The sequence below is a fragment of the Meriones unguiculatus genome, chromosome 15, assembly GCF_030254825.1.
Source record: "Meriones unguiculatus strain TT.TT164.6M chromosome 15, Bangor_MerUng_6.1, whole genome shotgun sequence".
Classification (NCBI taxonomy): domain Eukaryota; kingdom Metazoa; phylum Chordata; class Mammalia; order Rodentia; family Muridae; genus Meriones; species Meriones unguiculatus.
Genome location: NC_083362.1, coordinates 63,838,942 through 63,847,301, shown reverse-complemented (window position 1 = coordinate 63,847,301; position 8,360 = coordinate 63,838,942).

The window sequence follows — 8,360 nt, the reverse complement described above, 5'->3', positions numbered from 1 at the left end:
ATTCTAGATCACCCACTCAGAGCTGGTTTCACTTTACTATTGGCATTAAGTGAACTGCTTCAAGACCAATGCTGGGTCATTGCTGCTTAAAAACAAAAACTCAACAGAAATGAACAATTGGATTCCAAGTTGAATACATGCAAAGACTGATTGACCTTCCGAGTGTCACAGCCCTTAATACCAGGTCATAGCATGAGAGAGAAGGAGTTGTATGTATTCTACAGGTAAGGTTCCATGGTGACTATCCATAGTCTGCGACACTATAGAGCAGACGTATAGATGGAGGTTGATAAGAGAAGGGACCCAAGTGAATTCCCCATCAAAGCCAGCCACTGAATGTTTATAGGGCCTTCCATGACATTCGTTTCTCTGACAACCCTGTGGCTCCAAGTTGATTGTGCATAATACAATCACTGAGATCCACTGCCATCACGGTTACAAGAATATTTTTACATTGCTTAAAAGGAGATAGACTCAAATAGTCCCCCTGAAAGTAATTTTGCCCTTCTAAAGTGGAGCTTTGCTTAGAGATCCAGTCGCTGACCTGAGGCTCTCGAGTACTTGTGCTATCTGAGGATACGTAATGATAGCGAGCCTCAGTGGTCTAGGGTGCCTGGCAGTGCTGTTCTCCCTTCTCAGTGGTTCTGAGGGCTTCCTGGATTCCTTTCAGGGAAGTTACTTACGCCATACAATCCTTCAGCTGCTCAGCTAAACACCACCACTTTTACTCTATTTGTTATATTGTGCTTGTTTTTGAAATTACTTGAATTTCTTAGGTGAAATTCGGTCCAGCTGGACATCTACCCAGTCGCCCAACAAAAATGGGCAGTTGTGACTATACTCAAAGTATGTTTGATTAGAAAATGCTAAGCCCCATGTGAAGCTCAGTGGACCTAGTCTATTGATGATAGCTGAGAATGGAAGAGCAGATCACACACAGATCAAGCAATCTCAACGTTTCAAAACTTAAGTATTTTTCGATTCTGACTGGGGGTGAAGAGTTTCACCTTCCCTCTCCTCCTCTCCTCTTTCCTACCCTCCTCACAGTCCCTTCCCTTAATTTTCTCTCTTTCTTTTCTTCTTCCCTTCCTCATTTGAGTGAAATCAGCTTGTTATATAAACTGCCAGGGTGGGAGCAGGAAAGAGAGCATGAGAGAGAAAGAGTTGTATGTAGGCTTTTGTTCCTTTTTGATAATTTGCCACTATTTTCTTCAGTTTCTGTTATTTCCCATGTCCATCCTCCTATAGTGCTACAGACTTCTTATGGTGAATACATAAAAAGCAAAACACACATGTACATACACACACACACACACACACACACACACACACACACAACCCCCAAAACAAAAAACCCAGCCTGGTATGGCGGCTCATGTGTTTAATCCCAGCACTCAGAGAGGCAGAAGCAGGTGGATAGCTGTGAGTTCGAGGCCAGCCTGATCTACAAAGTGAGTTCAGGACAGCCAAGGCTACACAGAGAAACCCTCTCTCCAAACAAAAACAAAACAAAACAAAACAAAACAAAAAAACAAAAAATTAAAACCAGAACCAAAAAACCCAAAGAGAGTACAGACTTCCTTTGCAGCAGGACATTGAATAACACAGTGTAGTGTCTGGAAGGTGGTACATTTTAAGGTGATCTCAAATTATTAGTGTCCTCAGAGTGCTTTTGAAATGTTGCCTCCTTCACTAAACAAAAAAGTTGATCTTAGTCAGTGGCCCAGTTATGACAAATACCACCAAGAATCTGCTCCCAGGAATGATCCAAACAGGACGTAACACTGAACAGTTTCTCTTTGCTTAAAGGAGAACGCCGAGTCCCCCTACAGCTGCCGTTCTCTCTGCTGCTTCAGGGAGTTAATGCTTTACAGAGGGTGGAGGGATGGATTGATTTGCTTAGGTGTTACTTTCGCTTTGATGTGTAATAGACAGATGCAGTTGGTGTTGGGGAAGACAAGGCAGCCTCGCCTGTCTCCCAGGGAGCCTTGGAACTCATTTCACAACTCATTCATTAGAAAACCAAGCTCTTTTCCAAATATGCCAACAAGAGTATTCGGGGCCTCTTATACAGCAGAGAGCGACCTTGTATCCCTGGAGGAAGATAAAACTCAACCTCTGAACCTCAAAGGAAGAGTTTGTGCTTGTCGGAGCAAATTTACTGCAGTTGGTGAAACACAGAAGCCATGGGCATTGGAAGGAATAAGGCTAAGGGGATGTTGTCTTTCTGTTGGTGGGGATAAACTTGGTCTTTTCTTCTCTCCCTTTTGAAGTGACACTAAAAGGAAGTCTGAAGCCCATCCACATTCTAAAACTCATATTCGTAATATTCCTAAAAAGCACCCTAGCAATTTCACATCCCCAGGTAGGAGTGCTCAGGCTAAAGATGGAAATGGAGCTACCCCAGTGCCTCAATAGATGGCCTGAGCTTGAGATTAAATCCATAAAACTCCTGTAGTCCAGACTATAGTTCTGTGGGAGCACACTTCAGGCTACTGCATGAACACAGCACATTTCTTGGTCAAGGTGATTGGAAATATCTCATTAGCCAAACCCTGTGATTATGATCCAGGCTGGCATAGCCACAAAAGTACAGGACCTGAGCCAGCTGTCCCATAGGGGTGACAGGTTGGTTGGAAAACTCCTGTGTGCTGTTATTCAAAGAACAACTAGGTAAACAGCAGTTGAGATCTTGGCAAGGCTTCATAAGGATGGTCTACTGAGAAAAAAAAATAAATCAGAGCTTCTGAAACCCATTCTAGCATGAGACTAAGTTTATTTGAGAAACTAACAAGACAGCATCAATTTACCTACATCTTGAGCAATGAATTTCTGCATCATCTATGGGTCTCTCTACTTTACCCTGGCAACCTTCAAGAGCCTTGATTTTATATACATCTAACCTCTTTCAACAGCTCCCCCATCCCTGGATTCAAAGCCTGTTCACATTCCATTTATATCTCGGAACTCAGGTTATGGCCACCACAACAAGTGTTTAGGATAAACAGGATATATTTTGGAATTACAAGTAAAAAGGCCAAAAGCCATTTGCCTCTCTCTCACCATGTGGAAGTCCTGAAAGGGCTTAAAGAATTCAGGAATGTTAATGTGTGAACTTTGCACACCAAATAAATACCAAAGGCAAAAGCTTTATTTCTAGTGAAACCCAAGGGTGTCGAGCCCGGGGCCAGAGCTTTTATGACAATCAGAACAAGACTCACATAGTTAGAGGAAGCAGGTGCTTGCCTGGCACTGCATGCACAATGCCAAACTTGTAAAGTGAAAACCTGTTTGCTGCTCACTCCCTATTGCCCGGGTTACTCGTGAGTCAGAGATGACTGACACCTGATGAAAGTTCTCATTTCTAGAAGCAAAATCAACACCAAGAAACTCAGGACTTGGGGCTGGAGACAAGCCTCGGTGATTAAGATTGAGCCTAATCTTACATCAGACCCTCCAGTTTGGTTTTCAGTACCCACATCAGGAAGCTCACAACTTCCTTTCAGTCTAGCTCTGGAGAATCGGACACCTCTGGCCTCCGACATTCATATACTTCCTCCCACATTATACCTAATTAAAGATAATAAAATGAATCATTAAATAAAAATCCAGCAGCCAGGAATGATAGTGCACATCTTTAATCCCAGCACTCAGGGAGGCAGAGGCAGCTGGATCACTGTGAGCTCAAGGCCAGCCTGGTCAACAAAGCAAGTCCAGGACAGCCAAGGCTACACAGAGAAACCCTGTCTCAAAAACCAATTAAAAGAGAGAGAGAGAGAGAGAGAGAGAGAGAGAGAGAGAGAGAGAGAGATCAAGCACGATTTAAACAAAGCTTGTGTAGCTAGAGGTCCATTCAAAGGGAGAAAACCAAACATTCATAGAATTAAGAGAAGCAAGTCCATCAAGTATCACATCAAAATGACAGTCCCCTGCTTCCCCCTCTCCCCACCCCAAAGACTGGTATCTCATAGTCCAAGACAAAGAAGCTACAAAGCCAGGCCTATAACTTAGAACTGTTAAGGGGCAACAAGTCTCAGAAAACAAGAGACTAGCATCAAAGACTATATCAGCTGGATGAGAAATGGCCTTGCCAGACACTACCCTTTGTCTTTGCAGTTTGTGCACCAGGGCATGCGCATGCACGCACGCATGCAAGTGTGTGTTCTTCCAGGTGTGCAGCTAGCATGATTTACAGTAACAAACATGTGACTTGGAGTTTGCCTGGCTTTAGTATGTATTGCCCCATTGAAACATTTCTTTGATAGTGTTTTATATGATCCTTTCTAGTTTTCATAATCACATTCCACACCAGGGATTCTCTCTCTCTCTCTCTCTCTCTCTCTCTCTCTCTCACACACACACACACACACACACACACAGAGAGAGAGAGAGAGAGAGAGAGAAAGACATAGAGAAGGAGACAGAGAGACAGAGAGAGAGTCTCAGAGGTGTCAGTGTATCCAAAATTGTATCATTGAAACATAGTATTTGAATCTGTCAGTAACCAGATGAGCCTTAAATTGTGAAGGGGGAATTACAAAATATGGTAAACTATGAAGATTCAAGCATTTCCAAGCAACACAAAGGCAATAGATGGGCTGAGGGGCTGGTAAATTGCTGTACAGTTCAGAGGATCTGCATTCAACTCCCATCACCACATGGAAGGCCAGGCACCATCATGGTATATACTTGGATCCTAGTGCTGAGAAAGCAGAGACAGGGAGCTCCTGGGAGCTCCCTGCCTGGCCACCCTAGTCAAATCCTGAAGCCTCAGATGCTGGTGAGAGTCCCTGCCTCACAACAAACAAACAAGACAAGCAAAGAGACAAAATCCAAAATAGCGGGCTGGCCAGATGGCCAAGTGGGTGAAGCCACTTGCTACCAAGCCTGAAGACCTGATTTGTTCCCTGAGGAGAGAACTGACTCTCAAATGTTGTTCTCTGACTGCCACACACACACCAATGCATGCACACTGTTGCATGCACATGCATCCCACCCCAACACACCCCACCCATGTGCACACACACACACACACACACACACATACACACACACATACACGCACAAATGAAAGGCAGCCACCCTTGTCTCAGATGCTCACTCTTCTCAAGCTTACCTTGCTGCATTTCGGTTAGAATTCCAACCTGTGTAAGAGGGACACGCTTCATCTTTGGAGAAGACAAGCCACCACCCGTGTGGGCTCTGACTGACTGGGGAGTAATAGTCATGAGAAATCTAGACCTTTAGCACCCAATGCATCGTCTCTTTTGCACTAATTGCTCACTTGAAACTGGTGGGTCAGAATTGGGACAAGTAGCTGGATCAGTGATCCTGAATGTCAAGAGAAAACAGAATGTGGACTAGCTCGAAATTAAATTTTACATTCACAACACATTGAAATGATATTTGGATGTGTTGAGCTAAATAATATTTTCCTTAAAATAAGTTTGCATTTATATCTTACTAGTTTTAATGACTTTAATTTTTTAAAAAATATAGGCATGTCTTATATTGAGAGTCCATAATAATTCTATTGTTTTACATTACGATTCTCTTGGCTTATATTAACCTCCATTTCCTTTGAAGGTTTCATGTTACTGTTGGGTTTAAATCAATCTCTCTCCACTTTGTGCTTAGGGATTTTTAATGTACTACATGTATGTAGACACAGGTGTTTTATGCATAGTTATGGGTCCACCTATTCGCATTATATGTGTATGTGCCGCTATGTCACATATGTTTAGTAGCAATAAAAGGCAAGCTCATTTATTTAGCTAGGAGGGAGGGAACGTTGCCTGGTTCAGACAGCCTTTTATGTTTTAGGTACCCAATCCGCTCTGTATTTACAGTTTAGCTTTCTTAATTATCTCAGCAATAAGACTATCATATAATTATTGTATAAGTGAAAGGCTAGCAATTTAATAAGCTCACAGCCTTGCCCAGACTGGGACAGTAGGTTGGTAGGTGAAGTTGAGATTTACCTTCAGGTCTGTTGGGGTACAAAACCACCTTCTGCTCTGTACATGGAGTTTCAAAACATGGCTGATGAATCACAATACCTAGGTAAAAATGGCACGGCCTCTGTGCCCTTCAGGCTCTTCATCTGTAACCTGGAGATGATAATAACATCATTATCCTCGGGGAACTGATGGGGATATAAAAATGACAGAATGCTGTGTGTCACATGCTTGCGTGGCGTTCGATCCATAGCGAGTACCCGATACATTAGAGCAATTATTAATTCACTCAACAATGCGTGTTTCAAGCAACATCTCCACAGGACACTGAACGATTCCCGTCTGAAGGCCCTGCCAACTTCCACCCCAGGGTTTTGAATCACAGCTTTGCCTGATGAGCTTCCAATATGCTTGCCTGGTTGTCGCGCACAGCTGCTGTCTTGGCCCCTGCCTTTCTGTTGCTTCTGCACCCTTGTCTTGGAATGGTCCAGCCACAATCTTTAGTAAATCTAGCTTGAAAATGCGTGGTCTTGGAATATTTTACAAACCTTCCCCACTCTCCAACTAACTGCTCTAATGAAGAGAAAAATGGTAATTGAAACGAGGCTAATTAGATTGTCAATTACCTGCCTGTTCACATAGGTAATTGAAATCTCCCTAATTACAGGGTCTGTGTGTCTTGGTGCTTTGTACTGAGGGATTATTAATGGAAAGCAGCTTTAGATGAAGTAACAGGAAATCTTGAAAAATGATTCAGGAAAAATTTGTTCTAAAGTGTTCATTTTTTTTTTCAGAGCAAAGATGTTTTATATTCAATCCAGAAATGAAGTCATCAGCTAGGAAAGAAAATGAGTCCAATATTTTGCCTCGACTGTAAAGTTCAGAAGAGGATTCCAATGTTAACCTCGACAGTGATTTTTACCTACTCTTTATCCTTGTTTTTGTATGGGCCCCTTTGGGCCCATGTATCTTTTTTCTTGGAAAGAAGGAACGGCTATCAACAGGCCCTGGGAGGGGCTCAAGATAAATATAGAAAGTGGAATTTGCAGATGAGGCGCAAAAACGTACAAGAAATTAAATATATACATCAAAAAAATGACTTCCTCTGAGTGCCCACTAGGAAGACCTTTTATTGGAGTGGCTCTAAGGGGAAGTGGGGAGGGCAGCTTTGACTCCGGAAAACAAAGTCTTAATGATGAAACTCTTACAGGGCTCCCTGCTAGGGCGGCGGTGTCTCACTCTTAGCCAAGTGCTTTCTCAGACACACAGTACCTTCCCGGTGGAAGAGACCCTGCAGGGAGATCTCATAGGGATGATGAGGTCACGTTGACGAGCCTATTGTACTTGAATGTGGATGGTTCTTATTACTTTTTTTTTTTTTTGGCCAAACAATATCTGGTCTCTCATCAACTTGTAATAAACTTCAAATTGGGAACAACAATAACAAAAAAATAGAAGTGATTTCTACCTGCAGTAGCTAGACTTGGCCATAGAGAAAGATGCCCTAACTTGTTTGAAGCAACCCAGATTGAGGGGAGCAAGCCAGAGTCCTAGTCCTAACCTAATAATCACTTTCATCAGCAAAGGGATCTAGGGAGTTTGATTTGATGAAGCGATATTGTTATTTTGTGTGTGTGTGTGTGTGTGTGTGTGTGTGTGTGCATGCATGCAATGGTGTGCACACACATGTATGAAAATGTTTGTGCGCACCTAGTCAATGCTAGGTGTCTTTGTCAGTCACTTCCCTTATTGTTTGAGATGATGTCTCTCATCGAACCTGGAGCTCTCTGACTTGCTTAGACTAGTTGACCAGCAAGCCCCAGGGATCCTCCGAAATCTGCTCCCCAGGACTGGGTTTACAGACGTGCTTCAACATGCTCGAGTTTTTATTGGGTGCTGGAGATCTGAAGTCAGATCCCTGCCTTTGCACACTTACACATTATGGACTTAACCCCCATCCCCTGCCAGTCCTTTCCTTCTCTATACTCCTGAGGTTGCGGTATAAATGTGATTGCCCCTTTTTCAGAGACCAGACTATAAATAGGCAGATCAACATTTTATTTATATATTTATTTTTATATTTAAGCAATCAGTCACAGGTATGATAGGGACACTTGGGTTCACATGTGGTCCAATGATAGTCTGGTTCTATAGCTGTCATGAGAAGCCTCTGTATGTATCCCAGTGGGCAGGAGCTGACTCTGGGAGGATGGTGAGCCTAAGATATGAACTTTGACCTCATGCCAGAGGGACAGTGGGTACCTTGCTCACCTCGTGACTCAGCTGAGACATTTATGGTGGTACCCATCAACCTTCCTCTAGCCCTTGCGCACAGGAAGGTGTCCACATTCTAGGCATAGTTAAGGAGTATTTGCTGTAGAGGGGTCAGAAGAGAGAAGCACC